At 48.2% G+C, this 25006-nt stretch overlaps 2 protein-coding genes across 6 annotated transcripts in view; one reads left to right on the top strand and one right to left on the bottom strand.

Annotated features, from left to right (window-relative positions):
• PHETA2 (PH domain containing endocytic trafficking adaptor 2) overlaps positions 1–25006 on the bottom strand; it is a 255679-nt gene that overhangs the window by 120083 nt on the left and 110590 nt on the right. The window lies entirely within an intron of this gene.
• The window catches only part of TCF20 (transcription factor 20), a 132519-nt gene that overhangs the window by 41947 nt on the left and 65566 nt on the right, over positions 1–25006 (top strand). Inside the window, exon 1 of one of the 5 annotated variants that reach the window (XM_049822064.1) lies at positions 10779–12287. The exons of the other annotated variants lie outside the window; for them this stretch is intronic. The gene's annotated coding sequence lies outside the window, so the exon portion shown is untranslated. Of the gene's footprint in view, positions 1–10778; positions 12288–25006 lie in introns of those variants that run through there. 5 annotated transcript variants of the gene reach the window in all.

Here is a 25006-nt window from a genome sequence, read left to right as displayed (position 1 = left end):
TAGAAAATGCTGATGTTTCAGTTGTGACGGCTGGCTCTCTCAGGAAGGGTCTCATACTGTCTCTTCACTTTGGTCAAAGTAGGTGCACTCTGGATGATGTTTTACATTTAGATATAAATGCTTATCTGTCACACAGACATAAAAACATTCAGTGTTTATAACGAGCAAAAAGACACTGAGTGTTGTTTGCAGATAGCGTGCTGCACGGACCATGTATTATGCTTCACAGGCCAGCAGTGACCTGTGGACCACAGTTTGGGTGATGCTGTTCTAGGGCCTTATCTATACTAGGAAAAAAAGAGGACAAACAATGCATAGTTTATTGTTTCATTGTAAAGCTAAATGACATTGTGGGTTGTGGGGTTTTTTAATATCAGGAGTTGATTCTGGAGTGTGCTGCAGCTGTGTTTCTGCTGCCAGAGGTGAAATAACTGTCCTGATTTCGTCAGCGTAGATGCAGATAAATGTGCTTGGAACTACAGAGGACTCCTACTGTTATCATGTACCTCCTTTTGGAAGCATCTCCCGAGTATTAGTAGCTCCTTTTTCCTTCTTTGGATGGACTACTTTAAATCATTCATGTTGTTGTGGCTTCCAAGGGTTTTTTCTTCCCCAAATACTTGGTTTGTAGGCAGTGCCATGAAGAAGTTAATAGATACGAATATGAAAATTATGAAGATCTCCAAAACCTTACTGACAAAAGGGAAACCTTGCAATGCATTTCACTGCTGCCATCCCTAATTATCTGTGCTACCACTAGTGATGAGGCAGAAGAGTTTTATATCATCTCTGTCTCATTAGAGGCAACTTCAGAATTTAGAAGAACTGAACACCTACTGCTCATGGCTCCTGAGCAGTCGTGAAAACCTGGTCTTCGTTTAGACACCTTAGTGTTAGCTGAGCTTTTAGAAGATGCTTTCCCTATTTGGACCTGCAATGATCAGGTATGGTATGATGCGTGAAGGACTACCATCAGCACTTCTGTCTTAAAGTACCTACTGCTATTAACACTTGCAGTGTTCCCCAGGGTTTTCTAACACCTCCTGTCTTTTATGCATCTGTTTTTCAGAAGGTGAAATCCTTGGGTCAAAAATGGGCACAGTTTTTTGTCATATAGGCATGTTAATAGGATGAGAAAGAACAGCACTGCTGAATGTTCCCATCAGAGTTGTTGGCAAATGCATCTGTCAGGAAGGACTTGGTGATGGGTATTAGGATAATGAGCCACAGGGAAGAGGACTATGACTTTTCACTCCTTGTCACCTCTACTTTTCTACGAATTTATGAGGTCTTCACAAAAAGGAGAAGCTGTTACTGCTGCTGGCTGCACAACGCATAGTTCTTGGTCTCTGCAGATGCTGTGTATAACCTCTGTGCTGTGGTATTGCTTGGGAAGGTTGAAAACTGAGAAGGTAGGGGTTTATTGTCTTTTACACTGAAGCTTGTTCAGGTTGCAGTGGCTGCAGTCTTCAGAATTAGATGGTTTGCGTTTGGAGTTAGGGTGTCATCGGTGGGGCCTACTGGGGTGAACCAGGTATTTATGCACCCTAAAAATACCACTTTGTCTTTCCTCTGCCAGAGGGTGGATGGGAGGGGAAAGAGGACTGAGTGCGGGACTCAGGTAGTGAGAGGGATGGGGGCGGGGGGGACAAACTTCAGGGAATGAGTCTGGCAGCTGGAAGGAGTTGGACCCTGTTTAAAATGGCTGCCGCTGCATTCAAGGGGCCATTTTAAGTGCCTGTTATCCTTCTCTCACTTAAGGGTGTAATTTGAATGAATGTGAAGCCAACAGAAATGTTAGATTCCAGTACAAATTTGTTCTGATTTGGGGATTCATCAGAGTCCCAACAATGTGTAAAGTACTGTGGGATGAGAGGTGATATATTGTGGAAATGTAAGATATGAATTTTATATTTATTACTGACTTGGCAGGGTGCTTTTCACATCACCATTCTGGTACAATTTTGATTAGATTTTTATGCTGAGCACTGGAGAAACACTGCTCGTGTGTACGTAATTCTCTCTCCCTTTTGTGCTTCTCTTCTCTGATAAGGAGAACTCTGTGCTGATGAAAGAGACAGGGTTGACAGTCCTTGCACTGTAATGATACAGTTTAGACAATGCCAGTAAAAACTTCCTCTGCCAGCTTGGAAGATGTGTGTTGACATGGAGCAGAGTGCTGCTAGCAGCGGGAGGCTAGGTAAGTTTCTGTGTCTTGCCCAATTCCTGACCTCTGCAAGAGTTCAGAAGGGCAATGGTAGTTTCTGTGATGATGACACGTATGGGGACTTGTTCAATGGTCTTTAGTCCATGTGTTGCTCTCATTTGTCACAAATTGTTGTCTTGTAACGGATTTTGTTTACTCTCAGCATGTGCTGGCTCTGAACTAGCATTGAAAGCAGATAAAATTAATCTGCAGATGGAGTGCTGTCTGTTCTCTCACAGGTACTTGTTTTCATTAATGGGTAAAGCATCAGGAAAATACCCTTCTCTATAGACCACCTTACAAAGTCAGAGTTCTGGGAAAGTGGTAAATCTGTTGTGTATATTTATATTTAGTTATTTGTACAACCCTCGTCTTTTGTATAGAGCTTTTTACAAGCAGTGATGCATGTATTCTACCTTGCTTTGTGTCAAAGCTAGTAGCGTCCCCATATTATAGCTTCATAAAGAATGGTGGTGTGTGGTTTGAGATGGTGCAGAAGGTCTGCATCAAAACTGGGAACTGAACCCAGACTTCTGGGATTCTCAGTTCGGTGTCCAATACCCAGGAAGAAAGAGAAAGGAGACAGGATAATTTTTGTGCTTATTTAAAGAGATATTTACATAGGTTTGTGTTGAATCTGCTTCTGGAGATGAACAGCTTCAATATGGCTCTTTTCATTAGAATAATTGTCTTAAGAAGGGTCTTAAAATGGTAAAAATGTAGTAGTTCTTTGCATCTTTACCACAAACAGCGTTTCAATGGTACTGCATAAATGCATTTGGCTTGTGGCATTTGGTGGAACCAAAAGGTTCAACTCAATCTGATATTGGCAGATCAAAATGTCTGAAACAGATGATTGCCGGCAAGTTGATTTACCACAATGAGATAAGTAGTTGTAATCTGGGCAATAGTAGTTTGACACTGTGATCCTTCTTCATTGCACTAAGTAGTAAAATGTTTGCTTAAACCATCAGGAGGTTGGGTTGGTTCAGTGTTACTGTGACTCAGCTGGCAAATGGTAACTTACTAGTCATAGTAACTCAATTGCTTACTTCTGTGTTTGCATCTCTTGGACTGGTTTTGGTGGGTAGCCATTGTCAATGGAAGGCAAGTGAAAGGCAAAGCCTGGGAGTTACCTCTCTCCTCACCACTTGCCTGGATAGAAGCAGATCTGCCTGCAGAGTTGCTGGCTGATTGGTGAAAAAAAAAGGAAAAATATTTGTCTGGGCCTAAGTTGCTGGCCTACTAAAATAAATTTGTCACCCTTATCAGAGCTGTGAATTCTTATATTTAAAGTTTTGGCAGGAAATGGACGAGGCTTAAGGTGGTGTTACATGGGTTAGTAGTTCAGACCCTACCTTCCCACAGCTGGAAGACTGTCTCTTTGCAGAAAAGGTGGAGAACCTTTCCCTTGCTGAGAGCCAAGCTGGCCTTTTGGACGGCCACACGTCAGCCCATACCTTCGTGTTACCCAGCAGTGATGTGTGAAGATGTGTGGCTCCAGCCTACACAAAATGAACTCACGGCCTGTGCCCAGCCCTCAGACTGCAGATCTTCTACCTGAGGTCTAAAACCTTAAATAGCCCACGTTCGGGGCCCACCTCTCCAGGAGAAAACCTTGCTTGCAGTGTAAAACCACTGTGCACTTACACTTGTTCATGCAGGGAAGTTGGCATGCAGTAAGCTGGGTTGTGAGTTTATGGCATAAGTTCTGGACTATTTTGTGGGGGCATTTTTCATACTTAACTAAGAGCTGAGCTGCTTGCTGCAGTGGTGTCGAGTAAGAGTGGTGATGGTGTGAGCTGGTGTGCAGTGCCTGCCATGCTGTCTGTTCAGAGCTCAGCTTATTGCTCCCTTCTCAGGGTGAACAAACCCTTGGCTAATGTTTGTATTTTACAGGAGGCCATGTGGGATCAGAGCAGTGGCAAGGTGATGGGGTGGGACCGAGGAGCTGCGTGGCTGGCAGGGCTGTGCGCACCGCACCAGACACAGCTGGGATGTGGCCGGCTTAAGCGTGCCATGCACAAGGCAGGAGCATCGGTAATGCAAGTGGAAAGCACCTGTATGGGGAAGGGGGCAGCGTCCTGGAAAGCAAAAGAGAGGGGAGCCCTTGGATCCTGGTGGCTTCAGGTTGTGCCAGTGGGACCCTGCCTTTGCCCTGCGCTGGCCTTGGCAGAGCTCACGGGCAGGCCGCCGGTGCTTGGCAGAGGAAGGAAGGGAGCAAGCGCTTCCCATGGTGGAGCACGAGCTGGCATCTGAGCAGCCTCACCTCTACCCCCGCTGGCTCTCGGCAGCCCTTCCTGGCTGCCTGCCACCTCTCCCTGGCTGCCAGCCCCCTGCCCACCGGCAGGCACCCCATCCCCTGCCCGGGCTGGGAGCAGGGAGGTGAGAGGTGGGATGTGGAGAGGACCAGTGCCCTCGGGACCCTGATCCGCCCCGGCAGAGCAGCCGGCCTCCCCCCGGCTCCCCATGTCAAGCGCGTGTTTAAGCCTGTGCTAGTCTCCTGGACACCTTCCCGGTGAGTTTTCCAGAGAATGACTACAGATGAAATGCAATTAGACACAGATGGACGGGGGGAGGGGGAGGGGTGGGAGACGAGCAGAGTTTGAAAATGGGGGGAGGGGAGCGATTAATTGCAAGGCCGTGAGGCAGACCGGCGCGTGCGAGAGAGAGATGTGTGCGAGGACCAGAGGTCCCGGCTGGGAGATGCTCGCTGGGCTAGGGCTGGGAACCTGAGGACGTCTCTCTGCTCTCAACTGCTGCCGCCGCCACCGTTGTGGTTGTTGGAGAGCCAGAGGGAAGCAGCAGGCGTGTCTCAGGGATGATTAATCATGTATGGCAGCAGCAAGGAAGGAGGACGCGGTGCGCGCACGGAGACCAGCACCTCGCCTACCCCTGCGCGCCTTTGGCTTGCTGGCGGCAATCTCTTCTGCTCTGAAATCCAGCCCCAGAGGACGGCAGGCAGAGGGGGACCATGTTTCACCTGAGCCAAGAGACGGCTCTGTACTCACCCCATCCTCCGGGAGCTTTGAGGCTCCAGAAACTGACATCTCCTGGGTTTAGGGAAGAATAAAAAAAATCTGAAGCAGGGAGTTGAGCTAGTCCAGGTGGGAGGAGAGGCAGACCTGATTGAAGGTTTAATTAGCGAGGAGCATGGTAAAAACAAAAGTGGGTTTGGCAACAGCAGGCTGCGAGAGCTTCCCAGTTGGAGAGATGGGGACAGGGCACAGAGCAGTCCATATTGGTGCAGTTTTCCCTTTGCCTCAAGACTTGTCAGCCTCCTCTCCCTCCACACCCTGGCACTACCTGAAAAAAGTGAGATTTAATCATAAATTGGTTTCTGTTTGGGGGAAGGAGTTTGGTTTTAAGTCTCCAGGATTTGACTTCTTACTGCTTTGAAGAAAAGCTTAAGAACTAGAAACCTGCTTTTTTTTTTTTGTATGCGTGATTCTTTCAGAGGTCAGAGCCCTGCGCAAGGAGAGAACCAGAATATCAGAAACTTCTGAAGTAGGAGACACATGGCTAAACCAGGACCACTGTCAGGCCTGCAACTTTTAACCAGGCTTCCCAGTCTAATGGCTATTACCTGCAGTGGTCTGCATGCACATCTTCCCCTTGCAATTTCCCTGCAAGTAGCTGAAAGTGTCCCCTTTTCTCTGCATCCCCCATCAAAGCTGAGGCAATATTCTTCCCACTGTCACTATAATATACAGTGAGTGATGTCAGAGTGTTCATATGTTTTCCCCTTAACCTCAGAGACTACCCTTTCACGGTCTGTAACAATTCTTTTTGGGAGCTTTGGACTGAAGGAAGGTGTTTGATTATATTTTCCTGCCCCTTATTTGCCTCTGCTCAAGATTTGCTCGGACACCCTTAAACTACAGTGCTGTCTTCTGTCACTGAGATGGGGTCTCTGGGCCACTTTTGTAGTGTTGCTTGGACACACTGCCTTTACGTTTGTCCCTACAAGATTGCTGGAGAGTGTTATTTAATGCTTATAAACAGCTCTGCATTTTCCATGTGCCACTTCTCGTGCAGTACAGAGTAGGGGCTAGAATCTGGAATATTCTTATTTTTTTATTTTCCTCTTTTTTTTTTTTTAATTCTGAAAAGCGTAGCTAAGTAGTATTTCACAAAGCTAAATATTATCACAAAATAAGAGAGGAGTAGGGCATACCAATTGTTCAGAGACAGGACTGGAGTGGGTCTCTCCGGACAGAATTAAGTTTGTTACGAAACGTGTGCTGCAGAGCTATGGAAAGCTAGGGTGCTGTTGATGAGGTTGGAGGTACCTTTGCAGGGTTGTTTTGGGATCCCTGGATTAAAAAAAAGCAACGTAGTTTTCCAAGCAGAATCAAAACACGTTGGTGGCATCAGAACCTGACAAAACCGAGAGCTGGAATAAATACTTAACACTCCTCCCTGTGAGACCTCTACTCACAGCCAGTAGTCATGGAAAACAGGACAAAACAGATGTGGATGCCCAAGCAAGTGAATAGTGCTCCTTTATTTGTTGCTGTTGTGAACCGAGGTGTTTTTCCTCTCCTCAACAATTTGGCAAACCTCCTTTGCGGTGGTGGTGGCCTGGGGTGGTGGCGGGAGGAAGGTGCTGGAAGCAGCTGGCACATTGCACCCACACCAGCCCAGTGGATCTAATTCTGGGATTTGGGCAGCATAACAAGCTCCTCCGCTGAGGCCATGTGGAAGGACGTCTCTGCCTTGCCTGAAGGGACCATCTGCCCGTTTTTAATGGAGGGACTGAGAACAGGCAGAGGGGCAGGAGGGCATCCATGTGCTCAAGACCAGTACAACATCGATGTTTTCATTCGGAGCTCTTCCCAAGTCAGCTTTCTCCTAAGGGTGAGCACCAAAGGATGGGGCAGCTTCTCCTCTGTGGCCTCTCTCGCGTCCACCAAGGGGGCGATGGGAGAGGGCGGCTCACACTGAGGCTTACCTCACGGCATATGGGATTGAGAAAGGAAGAAAACCAGGGGCAAGAGGATGTAATTTGCTCACTCAGCTGGCGGATGGGCAGCAAGAGGAGTGTGTTGCTATTTAGTGTGAACTATTGATCACGTTTGGACAGAGGTGATGCTGTGATGGGGAGTAGTGTCCATCTTTGCACCATTGGACCATCCAGGGGGGTTATTCAGTCCTTTTCCAGTCCAGGGATCGTTTTGGCAAGCCCTCCAGCTTTGTGTTGCCCACCAGCACCAGTGGCAGTCGTGGTGTCCTTGGCTCCCTGGGGACTGCAGCTTGCCAGAGTGGGGGCAGGCAGGACTCCTCCCATCTCAGGTGGCACCTTGGGGGTCGCCTGGCTCCCTCCCCTGCCTGGGGATGCTTTCTGACAGTGTAAGGGGAGCTTTCAGAGGAGCTGGGGGCTGGCTGCCAGGCTGCCTTTAATTCCCCCAGCTGGCAAACAGGAGGCCTGTGTCGGTTGCCGGGGCAATGGCGGGAAGCTGTGTTAGTTTAATGAAGCATTGGGAAAGCTGCTGTTTATTTCAGGGGAGCGGGGGCTCTCTCGCCTGCCAGGATGCTCCCCCGGGGTGGAGGGGCGGCTGCCAAAGGGCTCCTAGGCCCCGGCTGCCACGCTCTCCCCCTTGACTGCTGCCCTCAGCCCTTCCCGGGGTGCAGAGGCCGGCGTTTGGGGCAGCCCTCAGCACAAGATGTCTGCCTGTTCCCCATCCACCCGAGCCCAGCGTGTTTGGTGCCATGCCCTCAAACTTCTCCTCCTCCAAAAGTGCCTGCCCCTTCCCAGGGAAGCCCCCTCTGCCCCACTCCTGCAGTGGAGGACCCAGCCCTCGCCCCATGCAGGATGCCTCCTTCCCTGTTGCTGGGATGCGGATGGATGCCCCTTCTCCTTCATCACCCACCTGGGGTCCGGGGGTTACCTGACTGGGGTGTAGAACTTACTCTCTTGGTTTAAAAGCAAATGAAGACTTGAAGCATCAATGTCTTCATAGTAAAGGTGACCTACAAAGGAGGGAGAGGAGGAGAAGAAGTGGGGGGGAGGGAAGCCTTGCATTTATGCTCCTTTTCCAATGTCTCTTTATAATTTAAAAAGGCCCAAATGTGGGGCTTGGGCTTTTTTATCCTTCTTTGCTTCTTCCCAGCGTGTTATTTGGAGTACAAAAGAATTTCTGGTCTTGTTTAACCTCTGTGGGGAGAGGGGGGATTCGATGGACAACTTGAGCACTAATAGGCTTATGACTATTCAGATAAAACTTCATTAACCGATTATTTAAAAAAATAAGCCTTATTCAGACCTGTTAAAAATCAAGGGAGTGTAAATGGGTGTGAATAAACAAATACTAGGTGGAGAGCTTGTTTGAAAGTTCAGTAAGCTGAGTCCATTTAATACAAGGCTAAGAAAAAGCCTCTCAGGCCACAGACCCATGAATTTTCAGTAGAAAAATGGCAAAGTAAGACTACTGTCTTGCAAAGAAAAAAAAAAAGGCCTTTTCATATGTGAAAAGATAGATGTATTTGGTAAAGATGTACAAACAGAAATGCACCTGATTTTTTCCTCTCTCCCCTCCCCGCCTTTTTTCTGGTTCCCATTTAAAATGCTGTATAAACAAACTCTCTCCTGGATGGTGCTTCCTCAGCTGGTGTAGCAGAGCCCCCCCCTTGTCCTGCAGGAGCAGCTTTCTGCATCAGCCCTTGCAGGACCAAATCCCCCTCCCCCCACCCCAAATAATACAGTGGCACATTACCCACCCCGCACCTGCCGGCATGCCTGCGCCCGCTGCCGGGGCAGCAGCATCCCACGGGGGTTTGCAGGTTGCCTGTGCCAGCCCTGCCATGTGGATGGAGGACAAGGAGCCTGTCCCTCAGCATGAAGCCCGCATCAGCCCAAACTCTCCGACCCCCTGTTGCTAGCCTCCCTCTCTGGCCCGTTTCTCTCTGTACGTGCGAGTCTTGCGCCCTGCGGACGGCTGGTAATTAAAAAACCTTGGAGGGGGATATTATTGAGTTAACAGTAGTTATTTGTCAGGCTGCTGGAAGGGGGGGAGAGTGATCTATCCCCAGGGAAAGCTGCACTGACGAGGGGTGGGGGGGAGCAGGAGGGAGGAGGAAGTGGGGGCGAGATTGGCAGGTGACTGCCAGCTCCGAGGAGATGACAGCGGCAGCAGCTCCGCCAGTCCCACTTGAACACTGCACTGCAGGTACTGGGTTAATGGGTGGGAAGTGGTGAAGAAGAATATCAGGGTGGGTGGCTGGAGGGGAGGGTGTTGGTGTGGGGGAGTTGATTTCTGCTAAACGCCAAGATAGAGATGACACTCTCTATATACATGTAATCATTAGACTCTTCATTCCCAAGAATATTTTCCTTCATATAATTTTTTAAAATGCAGAGAAAGCTTTCCCCAAACCTGACAGTATTCTACCTACAGTCACTTCCCCCTTGCCAATATTACCATGCTCTACAAAAACGGTCTGAAATGCTGTACTATTTTTGACCATTTCTTTAGGATATTTGTAGTGAAATTTTAATTTTTAACGTGCTAGGAATAGGCTCCTCAGTCCCACATCATCTCCATGTAGCAAGGCCTTCTTACTGAACGTGAGACTGCATTACAATCTAAACCTCACAATTTTCTTGTTTGATGATACTGACTATCCAACTAGAAAATTCATGTATCCTCCTTTTGCAGGACTGACAGGTTAGACCTAGACTGAAGTCCTGATTGACATCTGCAGACAGCATTCTTGCTCACGCTCTCTCTCTCCCCCTCCCTGTGCATGCTCACTCCTTTCCCCCCGCCTCTTTTCCTTTTTGGAGGGCAAAACATCTGTTTGCAAAGGGCTGAGGACATGCGCTGCACAGGGAGATAAAAGCAAAGAGCCCTCATCCCATGTAAGAGTTCGTAGATCTGTAACTCAGGGCGCTGGTGACAGGGTTTGGCGAGGGTTGAAATCCTTCTGTCTTTCTCCCTTCTCATATGTTTGAGTTTGAAAAACAAAAACAACTGGGGTTATCTCAGATGTGCAATTGTGAGGATTTAGATGTCAGCTTCGCTATCAGCTTCATTCTTTGTGTACAAAGAGAGAAAGAGGATCACAGATTTGCACCTAAGCTACACAGAGCAATGCCTCCCTCAGTTTATCACAGTGGAGGAAGCCCATGCCTCTCCCCTTCCACTACAGCAGAGTTAAGCCCCAAGGGCCTTACGCAGGCGGTGCCTGGGTTAGAGTCCCGTCCTCCCCCTCCCTGCAGCAGGAGCCAAGTTTAAGGAATCGTCTGAGAGTTCAAGGCCCACGTGTGATTGTAGACCTGCATGATACACAGCAAACAGAGGAAGCTTCAAAAATGTCTCTGTTCTAATGCATCTCCCTCCCACCACCACCAGTGCCCTGTGAAGTATTTAGCCATAAAAGTGTTGCCTTTTCTCTTTGACCTGCAGTGATTGTGGAGAGGGCCACCACCTACCTACGCCTGTGCACCTGTGGTGTTACAGGTTTTAGTCCAGAGACTAGGTAAGGTGTTCTGAGCTGTGAAAACAGCTGATGGACTGGTCTGTACATCCAAATTAACCTATGGCTCAGGTACCGTGCTGGTATGCTTATCAGAAACGCCTGCCACAAAAGGGGCAAACTCCCTTTTATTTTGCAGTGCTGACATAGGCATGCTGATTTATATTACCCAGAGATACATATTTTGACTGCTTGACAAAGAAAATCATGCCCACGACAGCTTCTTGTCGTGCCAGTAATCCTACTAAATGGAAGCATGACCAGCGCCATCCGTTTTGAGGTGTCTTCTGCGTGGTGGTTTCCAGAGTCCTGGTGTGGCTGGTTTCAGGGAACTGTGTTTTAACCTGGCAACTGCCTGCAGTCTTTGCTGAACAGCACTAGGAGCTTTGGGCATTTAGCAGCTTTGTAAATTACATCATAGGCATCTTAAATGGTACTTTTCGAGTGTGCATTGGTTTTAAACCTTAGCAGCTGGCCTTTTGGCCATATGTATAGATCACACACACACTGAACTGCTTACTAGGAACGGCAGTTACTTGAATTCAAAGAAAAATTACGTGTTTCTCTCCTGCCTTCGTCCTCCCCTTTTCTGTTTTCCCGTGTGGGACGAGGATCCCAGGGATGCACCTCCTGGTCCCCGACATGCAGCAGGACCTTGAGCTGGACCGTGAACCTACTGGCCTGTCAGTTTTGCTAGGGGTAGAAGGGGCTTGCTGTGTAAAACTCTACCTGCTCTTTGGATGCTTGCACTACAACCTGCTATATTTTTGCTGTTACTAGCGCGTGGCAGCAAAAGTTCAGATGCATGCAGCATTGCTTGGGGGTAAAGGGGGCTGGGAGAAGACACCAGCAGAAGACACAAATGAAACCCCTAGTTCAGAGCTCACAATTAATAAGACTGAAATTTTGGGCAAGTCTCAGGGTAGCAGAAGTGGGTAACACAAAGCCAGTATCGGGAGCTCATTTTAATTTCAACCATCTTGCGCGTGTGTAGTTGGCTGTCTTTGTTTAAAGAACTTGGCCTTCAGGTAGATTTTATTTGGACAGCTATCCAAAGAACATTAATGACTTTCTTTGAGGAGTTCCAGCCAGTACCTTTGCACCCTGGTTCTCCTCTAGCCCTGTTTTCTCTTTTCCATAATCTCCTGGTGCCCAGCAGCAAGCCTTTAGGGTACATGCGCAAGCGAAAGGAGCTTGAGTTGGGGAATTAATATTCCTGGAACATAACACCAGCAGCATGCACACGCTGAGGAGAATATTAGAGCTATTAGCGGTGGGAGTTTGGAGTGCATGCAATATCTAGATGGAGAATTCAGTGTGATTAATCTGCCTCTAAGCAGCAGCCTCCGGGCTCTGGGAATTCTGTGGCACGTTTGAAATCAGAACTTTTTTTAATTACCTTTCCGCATCAACAAAACAATCGCAGTTGTGTGAAAATAAACCCATTCAGTCCCTGCCCTGTCTCTTTTTTTTCCTTCTTTCTCCTTTTTGGATGAGATGTGCTGCTGAAGCCCTGACTATTCGTGGTCCCAGCAGCTCTGACAGCACTTTGCACAAGTGCAGAGGGACTTAGCCTGGGAGCCTTGGCCAGCCTCCAAGTCAGGTAATTGCATCATGGGCCAAGTTGGAGCAAGCCTGTGCTAGTCCGTAGAGTGCGTGTTAGATTCCTTCCTTTCCCCCACTTCTTTATTCTGCTTCCCAACAAACGCCTGTGCCTCCCGCTCTCCCCCCTTCACCTCCTCGCCTTTACTGGCATCCTGGCACGCTGGCAGCCATGTTGCCTCCCCGCCATGGGCAGGTTGAGAGAGTTTCCCTGAGAGAGGAAGAGCGGGATAAATGTGGAGGTTTGTCTCATACAGTCAGCAGGGTGGAAAAAAATAATTAAAAAAGATGAAAGGAGATTCAGTCAGTATAAAAACAGTAGCAAAGTTGTGGCCAAACAAGGAGCAAGAATTGCTGAAGGATATGAGATCAGATGGGGACCTCCCTGCTTGGAATTTGTACCTTTTCCCTCCCTCTCACAAGCGGAGGCAGAAGGAGAATTTATTCCTTCCATTGCAGCCCGGTTTATTGCTGTACTGGCACAGAGAAGCTGTAAAACGACAGGGGAAATCTTCCCTGGTGCCGTGGCTTTGCCAGGGCTGGGGTGATGCCCCAAGGCACTGGGATTCATAGTCAGTGTGGCAACGGAGGCTTCAGCCATGGAGGAGCTCCAACCTGGAAGAGCATCTTCTGGCTGCCTGGGTTTTACGCTGGAAGCTTATAGAGCCACTGGGCTACAAAAGTCTCTGACAAGTGCCTCTCACCCCTGCCCGCTGCCAGGCTTTCAGCACCGCTGTGCATGTTGCTAGCCCTTGGGGGCACCTCGGGCACTCGTGGGCTGCTCCCGCCGTCCAGCAGCAGCAAGCCACGAACATACCTGCCAGCCGGTTCGTGGCGGGAATCTGGATCCTTTCCTCCTTGCTTCTCACTTGCTCCACGTACAGATTTCCCTCCTGCTGCACTGGCAGGTTGTGGGAAAGGCAGGCTGTGATGGCAGTGCTGTTTTCTCCTCCCTTCCAGGTCGGCGTGGCGGTGGGGAATGCTTTGCAGGTCTCGGTGAGGACAGGGATGGAGGCTGGAGAGAGGAGTAGACACACTGTGAGGAGCACTAGCTGTCTCTCCTTTGGCTCTGCAGTTCAAATAACTTTATAAATATAATGTTGTCTGCAATTAGCACCGTTTAGGGTTTTTTATTTATTTTTTTTTCATTTGGCTGTGGCTATGCCCTTGGCTTATCCCTCAAAATTCCTGGCCTTCAGGCATGATTAGCACAGTGCAAGTATTTGAGCTGCCTTGCTTCAAAAGGAGAAAAAAATTACTTTATTTTAAACACAAATAACAGCTTTTTTTTTTTTGGGGGGGGGGGGTCGGCTTATTTACCAACATGTTTGAGGTTGTGTTAAATTTTGAGAAATTGATGTTAAAAAAATTTCTCCAGCTGAATAAACAAAAAAAACCCCAAACCGTACAACTTTCCAGGTGACATTAAGCTAATAGCTACTTAATAACCCTTTTTTTTCTTTTAGGGTTTATTTCAGAAATGACCACAGAAGTCTGTATCAGCTTGTGCTCCCAGTGCAACATCCCAGCATTGACTTGTATTGGGAGTACATCAAAGCCTCCTGGTCTTTCTTTCACCTACCACAGCCTCCCTGCCCCTCCCCAGGGCACCTGAAACCTAAAAATACACTTGGGAACGAAAAACCTCACTCTTTAACCCTATTGCCTTGCTTAGGCCTGACATACAACTCTGTTACCTTAACCCTGACCTTTAATACCTCTTTTACTCCTATTATGGTTTAAAAGTGGTTTCGGATCCTCGAGTGGGAAACCCCCCCCCAAGTGCACACTGACTAGCATTATCTCAGCCCGGCCCATGGCTCCCAGACCTCTGCCACCGAGCTTTGGTCGCACCGTGCGGCCCCGCTCGTCCAGCAGCATTCTGTGCCGCCTTCCCAGTGCATCCCAGGCGTGACCCGCAGCATCCGCCTGTTTTGGTCCTTTCCCCTCAATCCCCCTCCACTGTCCCCCCCAGAGCCTCTCCTGTAGCCGCCGGCACCCCTCAATTGTCACTCCAGCACCTTGTCCTGCTCCAGCCCTGGTGGGTCCAGTGCGGCCGCAGCAGGCGGCTCTGTCCCAAAAGGGCTGCAGGAGCCTGTGCTGCGCTGGAGGATGGTGCCTGGGCTGGCGCTTGCTGTCTGTCCTGTCCAGACCACTTTTAAAAGGTATTTCCACCATGGTCACAAACTTTATTTGGGGAAAGAAAACCACAAAAAACCACAAGAAGAAAAGAGAGTATGTTTTATACAAAAAAAAAAAAAAAAAAAAGCCATTTTCTTGGCCAGCCATTTCCTGAGTTCCCTTTGTTACTACTGCAGATATGTGTTTGAATAAGAGCCTTTTCCCCTCCCCTCTCCTATTCCTCCCTGTTCTACCCTGCAGTGAAGTCACAATCCGGCGTTTGTGGGCTCTGTGTGATGTCAGAGACTCAGCCTTGTGACTTCACCGGCGGGCTCAGGCAGAAGGTGCAGACGGGGCTGAGAGAAGAGAAAAAAAACCCCCCTCCTCTTCCCCTCCCCCCCCCCCCCCCCTCCACCCTCTCGGTTTATAAAACCAGTAGCTGAGATAAATCGGAAGGGGGTGGGGAGAAGCAGCAGGGAAAGCTGAGAAAGATGCCAGAAAGGTACAGTAAATGGGCTTTATCTCTCTTCCTCTCCCTGAAAGTTGAGAGTGGAAATTGCCCTGCAGAGGCCAGCTCTCGCCGACCACGCGTGCGGCGGCGGTGGCGGCCGTGTGTCTGCGGCGCCCTGTGCGTGTCACCCGCCCCAGTGACGCCGCCGTGCCCGCCTGGGGTGCCCGCGGGTGGGAGCGCGTGGGGAGGCGGGGGTGGGGGGTGGGTGGTGAGGGCTGCGGGGTGGCTGGGCGGCGCGGTGGTGGGGGCAGCCGAGCCTGGCGTGGCCGGGCACAGGGAAGCCGCTCGCCTTGTCCCTTTTCAAAGGCCCCAGCTGTTGGCTGCTCGCTGCAGTCTGGCTCCTGCTCCGAGACCGACATAAATGGGTTATGGGGTTTATGCATGTGCGGGGGGGGGCTTCCCCCCCTCCTTCCTCCCCCCCCCCCCCCCCCCTCCTTCCCCCAGTATCTCTCGTTGATGATGGTTCTGGGTTTTTTGTTTTGTTTTGGCTTTGGATGCGTTTTTATTTTTTTCTCGCTCTGCAGGTTCAGAGTAGCATGGGGGTGGATGGGGTGGGGGCCTGCCATTTCACCGTGATGCGTGGGTACATCAGGAGGGAGAAGGGCAGGGCCTCAGGGTCACATTCTCAAGGGCTGTGAGATATGATTTCTTCTTTAATATCTCCATCTTTTTTGGGTTTTGGTAGTTGTTTTTTTTTAACTGACAACTGCACAATAGCAATGTGGGTGCACCAGCAAAGAGCAACCTCAAAAAAAAAAAAAAAAAAGAAAAAGGGGAGGAGGAAAAGGGGGGGGGGGTAGCTTGCCCCTCCCTCCTTCTTCAGCATTTTTTTTTCCCTGTGTCCAATTTACTGTTCACTTGAGATTTTGGACAAAGATGGGGGCAGTGGGTGGGCTGCTTTGAGTTTTGTGATATAATATGACTGGAGCGAGAGAGTAAAGCACAGACAATTAAGGATCGGCACGAGGGCTTTGCTCATTCAGTCTGTTGAGGAAGCCGTCATTTTGTGTTAGTGTGTGTGTCTGGAGGAGGAAGGATAGTGGAGAGTGACAGTGGAAGGATGCCTAATGTTGTGGTGTATTTGTACTTGCTAAACGCCTGCTCTAGGAAAGGGGGGCTTCAAAAGAAAGGGATGAGGGAAAGGGGGTCCTTCTGAATTTGCCCCTGCGGTGAAGCTACTTCAGACTGGACTCTTGCTGCTGGGAACACGATATTTTGTTGCCTCCTCGAACGGGTAGGGCTGAGGAGGGAAAAGTGCATGCAGGTGTCAGGCAGGCTCCTTGCTGCCACCGCTCTGCCTACGCATCTCACCCCAATGACCAGTGGCTTCGCTGCCGCTCCTGTTCATGAAGCTCGTGGGCAAAGCACTACATCCCAAATGGCTGCAGCGATGGGCTCCTCTCCACTCCTGGGTCACTTGGGTCCCACCGCTGCACTTCGCTCCTAACGACCCAGAGCGCATCCTGCTTTTGTAGTTATTTATTTCTTTATTTCAACTACTGGACCCTGGCTGTCCTCTGCCAATGCGTTTCAAGGCTGATGAATAGCACCCCCTGCAGTTATAGAGCTGATCTTTTGTAGCACAGATGTATAATTAATTGTGCAGCACTTTTGCAGTCTGAACAGGCAAGTGGATTCTTGGAAGACACCCGTGTACTGCTGCCTGCTTCTCAGACCACCAACTCCATGGCCCTCAGAGAAGGGACGTGCTGGCCATGGCTGGAGAGGCTCTGTCCTACCATACTGTCTGTAGTAATCTGAAACAGGATTTGAATCCAGGTCTTTGGTGTAAAAGCCAAAAACACCACAAAAAACCCCAAGCCCAAAGCACTGCTGCACAGCAGGACTCCTTTGCCCCTGCTCCAACTTGAAAGGACTTTTGGGGTTATTTGCATCTCTCCTCCATCACCGTAGTGATATTTAGGGATTTTTCTCCCCTTCTTTCTTCTCTCAGAGGAGAAGTAAGGATTTGTTAGTTTGTAAAGCACTTTGAAGATAAAAATCATTGTCTGCTGAGTGCTGTCTGTTGGCTTGTCTGAGTCATGACCCGGGCAGGCTTGGCTGAGAAGCAAAGCCTGGAATCACCCCACAGTCCCCCTTGGAGGATTAAGCCAAATGACCCATTGAGGGGTCCTGCTTTGGACCTCTGGCCCCAGGGAGGGCAGACATGGGGGTGACCAGGTGGGACTGGGCACTGTATGTGAGCCCAGGAGGTGGGGGGTGATGAACAAAATGCACCCTGTGAAACTGAGGGCAGAGGACGTCAGGGATGTGATTTAGCTAAGATTAGATACAGAAGAGATTTTAAGCCTGATCATCTTGTCTGGGTATGGCAGGATTGTCCCCTGCAGGGTTTTCCTCCGTTCTTTATCGACACCTGCTTTTAAATGACTCCTGAAAGAGCAGAAAACAGCGGAGAAAACCCTTTCCTTTGATATCTCTTCAGCTGGTGACATCCGTTGCCCAGGACTGTAACCATAGGTGTTCGGGCAGGGGGGAGGTATGCATCACTTCAGCCCCATGCTAGGATATGAAAGGATTAAATCTCTTTCCTAAGCAAAGTGGAAGGTCCCCAGGTGTGTTCTCTCAGGCTCAGAGATTGCAGTGGGAGAAGGAGGCAGGATCCGGGTGGGTAAGAGACCTCATCAAGAGGATAAAAGCATTTAGGGTAAAGGACAGTCTGTCTCCCTGAGTAGGGGAAGTAATCAGTGAGGATGTGCAAGGGTCTCTCAAAAAGCCCTAGGCAGGCAATGCTTATATCATAAGAGAATTTCCAGGCAGTGGTGAAGGGGAATGAGGTGAAAGCATTAATTGTTTCCTTCCCCTCCCCCTTTCTGTTACAATATTCCCTTTCTTGTAACTACCACTGCTTTTTTCTTCTTCTTTTTTTTTTGTTTGTTTTTTTTTTAATTTCTCCTCAGTCTCAATGAAGAGGACTGTTAAGGAAACCCCCTACTTACCACCTAAGGCTAGCTGCTGACTTACTGTTTCTTGAGATGAGATAATGTTAGCTGATTATAAATAGGGTGACTACCCTTTTTCATCAATATTAGAAGTAAGCCAACACCTTGATCTTCAGCCTGTGGAATGAATCACACTCTTAAGAGTTTGAAGCATTGCTGCTTTTTGGAGAAGGGTAGTCATTCCCTTCTCTCATCCCACACTGCCTGGTGTGGAAAGGCTTGGCCTTAATGGGAGGATCCCTGAGCTGTGGGCAGGTGCCCCAGGGAATGTGAAATTTCACCCCTGGTGAAATGCTTTCTCTCCACCAATGTAAGCAGTGTCTCTTCATTATGCCTGGGTTCAGCCAGGGTTATTGGGGGACCACCTTGAGGACTGCAGCCTCCACCCCACCCCCCAAATGCTGCTGCTCCTTGTGAAAGTGTTTGTGCTGGGATAGCTTGTTTTCTTTGTGGGTTTAGGCTATTTCTAAAACTTGATAAAACCAGTGGAGACTCATTGACTTGGTAGGTTGACATGCGTTGTGCTTGCTGAGGCTTCTGTTCTTGCTTCTGTGCTTGCTGGTGATGTCCAAAGAAGTACTTACCTTATCTTCAGAGCCCTGATGAAACCAACAGTATTTTGTTTAGGTCTAATTACTCTGAGCGTGTTTACAGAAAAGTTAAATGGGGGGCCTTCATACCTAATCACCTCTCAGGACAAATGTGAGTGCCAGCAGGATTCCCAGCTGCAGAAGAGAATCTCTTCAAGAGGGATGATGAAAGCCGTGATATATAAGCAGAGATTTTCTTAGTTTGAACCTGAACTTCAGTAGGTAACTGGAAGAGTCCCCTGAATCCTGAAATCTTACTTAAGATTTTATTGTGTGCCTTGGACTCTCCAAAGATAGGTCTGTCCAGTCTTTACAAGTAAATTAAATGCTGGTTTTCTTAAGGACGGTGGTAACCCAGGGTGGTTACCTCTATTACCTGATAGCTTTTAAGGCATTGCCATCACTTGGGTTAGGTGACTTGAATGAAAATACGCTTCTTTCCCCCATCCCCAGGCGTGTCAGTAGTGCTTATAAATAGTTGAATATGTTTAAAGTCATAAGTTCTGTATGTTCTCGTGTGCCCTATCCTGACTTGGATTTGAGCGTGACTGTAAAGTAATGCAGGGCACTAAAACAAGACATTAATGTCTTTTGAAATGTAGAATTAGAGGGTTTGAGCATTGAATGTACTTTAATGAGTCTCAAGACACAAAGTAATTAAAGTGATTGTGTTTGAAGTAGGTTTTTTTTCCTCGTGTTTTGTTAGTAATAGGAGATATATAAGTAAACTGTGGAGGAACTCTAAAAATATTTTTAATAAGCCAATCTCTCTGATGAATCGGGACCAGAGAACATTGCTATACGTGACAGAAAAAGCAGAAGTTGGTTTCTGTGATGACAAGTTCATGAGATTTCACGCAACGTATACCTTCAGTAGACCCTTAGATTACTATTACCCAATATAAATACACCCTTCTTACCAGATGAATGTAGAAGACCTCTTGGTTTTGGTCCAGTCTGATGCCCTCTGCTTTTGCCTCTTCCTGCTGCAAGCCCTTCTCATGTGCTGTTTCATGTGCCTGAATTCTAGAGTGCGGTAGTAGCAAGGTGACTGGAAGAACTAATGCTGTTCCTTCAGGGACCTTTTTTTTTTTTCCCTTCCTGTTGGAACAGCTGAGATTCAAAACAGCTATTGCATGCATCAGGGAGGAAGCCAACAGGGAGCCAAGTAAGAATCAAAATCTTAGTTGCCTCTAAAATTTGGGACTATACGTCATGGGGATTTCAGCTTGTTAAGCCTGGAAATTCACACTTCCCTGTAGGCAGAAAAAAACCCCCACCAAATGAAACCTCTGTAAAAGGCCAGCAGAAGTAAAAGAAAAAAGGAAAAAAAAAAAATCCCTTTCTGTAAAATATGTTCAGGCAAGGCAGCATTGGTTTTATGTAAGACCATTTAAAAAGATGAGTTCTTCTAATATTTGAATTTCTCCTTTTATTTAGATATGTTTAGCAATTCAGATAATGAAGATTTATTGATGGCCTTTTCTGCCTTGTTGGAGACAGTCTTGCTAGAGAATTGTATTTGTGTGGCTTTCTATTTTAATTTCCACCTTTATTACTTTGGACATCTGCATGGAATTGTGATCCACTTTTCCTCAAAAGTCTAGCTACTGTTTCTCGCTTTTTTTACTGGACTCATATTCTTTTGTCTGCAGCATCACAATCACTTTCACAGCAACTAATTCTGATTTTGCCAGAAGCAGCTTTTTGGCAGGAGGTAAAAGGAGTAAGCAGAAGAAGCTGAGCAGGTCTTAAGGTACAAAGATCTTATTTTCATGAATCAGCTCCTTGTAACGGGAAGATGAGAGGACAGAAGTGTTGCAGTATTAAAAGATGGAGCAGAATTGCCTCCCATATAGGTGATTTAATTTTTCTGCTGCTGTGATTCACGCTACCTACCTTCAGTTGCATTTTCTTCCCTTCGAGATGCACCAAAGTCTTTAAATTCCATTGTTGCTCTGTTGCAGGAATGGGGCTGTAGGACTTAACACTATGGCTTATGGAGATGCTTCTTGTGTTTGGAGGAGAGCTGCTTCCAAGCGATGCACCCAACACATGACAGTCAGTATGTTGAGAATCTGTGCTCATCCAAAATACTTTCCAGCAAGTGCACAGATCCTTTGGCTGTCTTAAGGAGAAAAGTTCAGTATCGGTGAATTAATGAGAGGAGAGCCCTCCCTGTCTTTGCTGCAGCTCCTTGGGAGACGTCCGATACTGCTTCTCCCTTGTGTAGGGTCAGATGTAACACTTTATCTGAAGTAAGCATAAAAGAAATAGGAGGAAGGTGTGGGAAATCCTGGGGCTTGATAGGAGGAGAGGTAGGAAATGTTAATGAATGCAGCCATGCTGATGTCTGTCTTGGAGAAACAGGCTAGCTGCCCTTGCTTTACACTTGCTTAAAGATGTAGCTGTCCCACCGTGAATATAAGTTTCAGTCCCCGGTTATGTGACCTGTAGGTGCCTGATCTTGCTGTCATCTTTTGTATTATCTATCTTCAAGCTAGTCTCTAATGCCCATTCCCATAGCATCTAAGTGCCTCTAGATGAAAGCCGTAAAAGTGCAGTGGTGAGCCTGTGCATGACATGAAATTGTATAACAGGGGAAAGGATTAGGATAAGGGTAATACGTTGAGGGGACAGGTGCCACCGTACCAGTGAGAAAGCTGCATGCCTGACTCTGTGGAGACTTTAGCCTCCTGATGCTGCTAGCTCAGTGTTTTTCATCAGCAATGAAACCTTCTGTAAAGAAGTCGTCGTCTCTCAGAGGACCCCACCAGCTGCATTCAGAAATCATTTTTCCTCTACCAAACACTGGGGTGCTCAGAGTCTTTCCAGCCTGTGCTACCTGCAAATTTGTTCTCGATCCCCCAAGCTGCATCACTTGCTGTCCTCCCTCCTTCCAGGCAGGGGGAGCTCGGAGGGTGTGTGGAGATGAGAGGTGGTTGAGGTCAGGAATGGTGTCATCCTTCCGTCCCCCCCGCCCCCCCTCAAGCTGCTAATGTATGCTTCTGGAGAGCCACACGAACTGAGTAATTACTGAATTACGGCTAGATCAGAAGTGGTGACCTCAAGGACAGGAGACTCTCCATCTCCATTTGTCAGCCCTCTTGGGGGCAGAAGGACCTTTCTTTTCCAGGATCTGTGGGAGAGGGGAAAGGGATGTGCAAGGTAAGCCTTACATTAAGGCATAATGGGAAAAAACGTTTTCTTTTGCCATTGCAGAGTTCACGTGCAATAAAAGAGTCAGCATCGCTTGCGTATGTGCTGTGACAGCAGCACTGGTGGGAGCAATGGCACTAACCCCGAGAGCTATTCAGGCGGCTTTATTTTGCTCAGAATCTCCCATCCATCATAGAGGAGGGTTCCAAGTCTTGAGGCCCTTTTCCTGCCTGTCTCTGCCTTGTTTGTGCCTCTATCCTCGGAAGCACTTTGACAGGGAGGTGGGGGGAGGGTGTCTGGGAGGAAATGGGTAGGATTTGGAAGGTTTCTGTTGTGGTAGTACTGTAGTGGCTCTGTACGATTTGAGCTGATTTTCTTGCACTAAAAGCAGAGACTTCAGTCTTTCTTAGGACTGTGGTGTAGTGCATCTGCTCAATTTATAGCGCTTACTCTTTGGTGATGGAGTGTATTTGCTGGGAATTTACATGCAAACCTGTTTAGTTTGTTGCATTGATTTTAAAATTGATCCGTTAAGGGTTATTTCGGTAAGTAACCATTTTTTGGCCTTAAATCTCCGGGTTTTTTCTTCTTTTCAAAATTGAAAGGTGATTTGCTTCTAAGTCACTTTAAGAGCGTATAGATACTACTGATGACTTTACCCTGAACTAGAACTGCTTGCATGGATGTTTAGATCAGGATCAGAGGCCTAGCAGCATGATGGAGTTACTTTCTTCATTAGTCCTAATGATGTTTTATTTATAACAATTTTTTTGTGTAACTGATGGTGGTCAAGTTGCTGTGATTGAATGGCCAAGTCAGAAGGTTGAATTTCTTTCTTCTGGAAATGTTCAGTGGCAAAGAAAAACTCCGTGATGTGAACAAGGTGTACTAATGGCAGTGGTTTTTCATCCAGAGTCTGCAGACAGCCAAAAATTAGTTTCTGAGAGAATTAAATTCTCCATTAAGCTCAGTGGGGTTGTACGTTAAAGCTGGATACATCACTTCAAAAGCTGCAAAGGATATGGCGTCTCTGCTCATGTGATATTTAACTAATACAGTTTTTGTAACTTTGTTTTCATTCTGGGCTTTTAATGGCCCTGTTTATTGCCAGTGATGCCTAGTGTAGTGCAACAGCTGGCAAGAGTGTGACATCTGCCTGTATTTATAGCATGGGGTTTTTTTAAACTTGATTTCATCCTTTAAGATCAGCCGTATAGTTTTGAGTTTTAAATATTTTAGAAAGCAAGTCCTCCTGTACTTCCCTCGTAACACCTATAAGTAGTCATTAGTGGAGATGGAAAATACTGCTGTGCAGCAGACTAGAGATCCAGGTATTTAAGTATGCAAATTCAATTATTTTTGGTCCTTTGAGAAACGTTTGACTTGTGAATGTTAGCCGTCCTTGTAGTTTTATAGTGCCTTTTTGATCATTTTACAAAACTTTTTCACTTTATGCTGCAACTTCATTTTGGACGTTAGGTAAAAAATACCTCGATATACCAAGCTTATCTAGATAAGCTGAGTTCTCATGTATTTGTATATACAAAACGGGTTTACCTTAAGGTAAGTTTAACTTAAGGTAGAGAGAGCACTTTAAGCACTCCTACCTTATAAATCTACATAAAGGATTGACCTCAATTGACGTTTCACTTCAAAATCAGAAAACAGATAATGGAAAAACAAATTATAAAAACCTTGTCGAGTTCCCCCACCCCATTGCAGCTTTTATCACAGTCCTGGATCCCCAGAGGGGCTGCTGCTCTAACCAAGCTCTTAGCGTGCCGTGGCAGTCAAGATTAAGGCTGTTTGCAACTAGAGCAACCTCACAGTTTGTCACGGTGAATGTGCTGTTGGAGCCTCTTCTTCAGGTGAAGGAAGCAATGACCTCCACCTGCCGTAAGTGAAGAGCTGTGCCTTAAATGCTACATGCAAATGGGCAGCAAGTGCTCAGGAGAGAAGGGGCATTCTGTACTGCGAGAGCAGGCAATAAGTGCCCGTGCACTCCGGCAGCAATTCCCAACTAGCCAATGCAGAGCACATCGGAGTAATCTCATCTGAAGGAGATAAGGTGTAGATCACTGCAGAAGGCTTGCCTCTGAAAGGAGCCATTGCCTATCGAGTCCAAAATGGAGTGGAGGAGCAGGCAAGTCCTTCCTGGGCACTCCTGCTGCATGATTGCCCGGCCGACAGCTGGGGAGCCCTTAACACCCGCGAATTGTTAGCTTGAAAGACAAATGGTAGGAGCACATGTAATTGTCGTCTGCTCCAGTTGTTTTCCCCAGACTATTGCCATCGCTGCAGTCTTATCTAGATGAAATTTCAGCCAGTCTCTGAATTATTTGTGACAGATAATGCATGGTACAAGATGTGGTGGGTTGTATTTATTTTTCGTAAAGAGCAAGTCACCTGTGGGGGAGCCATCAGTGAAGTTGTCAGCTGGCTGTGCTTACAACACAGTCCTTCTAAACAGTTTGTTGCTTTGGGGGATGAGCTATAAGCAGGGGCCTTCTCTCAGAATAAGGCTTGCTGAGGATCCGGGGAACAAAGCTTGGGAAACAGGGCAGTTATTGAAGCTGTCATATCTGCTCAGTAAAGTTCCTGGCAAAGCAAGTTTTAAATGATGCTCGAGCTTTTTCTGCGCAGCACTTAGAGCTTCTCAGGCTGCCAGCCTCCTGCGTTTTCATGTGAAATGCTGAGAGTGGCAGATGGAGGAAACTGTAGTGTCACACAGAGCTTCCTTTGCTGGCGTGCAGGCTTAAATGAAGGAGATGATGATTTGACAGGCGCTGCTTCCTTGCTCTCAAGCTGCCCCCTCCACCGGTCTCCTTGCCCCGTCACTCTCAAAAATCAAAAGTACAATTCGTCGTACCTCCCCAACTGGGTCGGGGGGTCTCGGGAGGGCTGGGAGTACCGCTTCCAATGGCCAAGCGGCGCTGGCCCCAGCCGGGCGGGCGGCGGCCGAGAGCAGAGCCCGGGCGCCGCCGCTGCCCCGCGCCTGGCGCGGTGCCGCCCGCAGCCTCCATGTTGTTTCCCCAGCTCCCCGCTAAGGCACCGCCGGTGCGGGGCCCGCCCGGCTCCGGCCTGACTGCCGGCTCAGGGCGTGCTCCCGGGCTCTGAGTCGGTGACGGGGCTCCCCGGCCCCACCGGGAGCCCTGCCAGCCCGGCCGCAGTTGCCTGCCGCCTGCCTGGGAGGAGGCCGGGCGGGGAGAAGCGGCCGAGCGGAATAAATCCGGTTCCTAAAATAACTTGGGGGGTGGGTTGATGATTTACGAGGAGATTGAAATGGAAACTGCCACGGCCTCTCCCCCGAAAAGGCCGGAGCGGGCCCGGCAGCTGCTCGGGGGGCCCGGCGCCTCGCCCCGCTCGGCCTCCGCGG

The sequence above is a fragment of the Accipiter gentilis genome, chromosome 18 (genome assembly GCF_929443795.1).
Source record: "Accipiter gentilis chromosome 18, bAccGen1.1, whole genome shotgun sequence".
Taxonomy (NCBI): domain Eukaryota; kingdom Metazoa; phylum Chordata; class Aves; order Accipitriformes; family Accipitridae; genus Astur; species Astur gentilis.
This window is presented reverse-complemented; position numbering and strand designations above follow the sequence as displayed.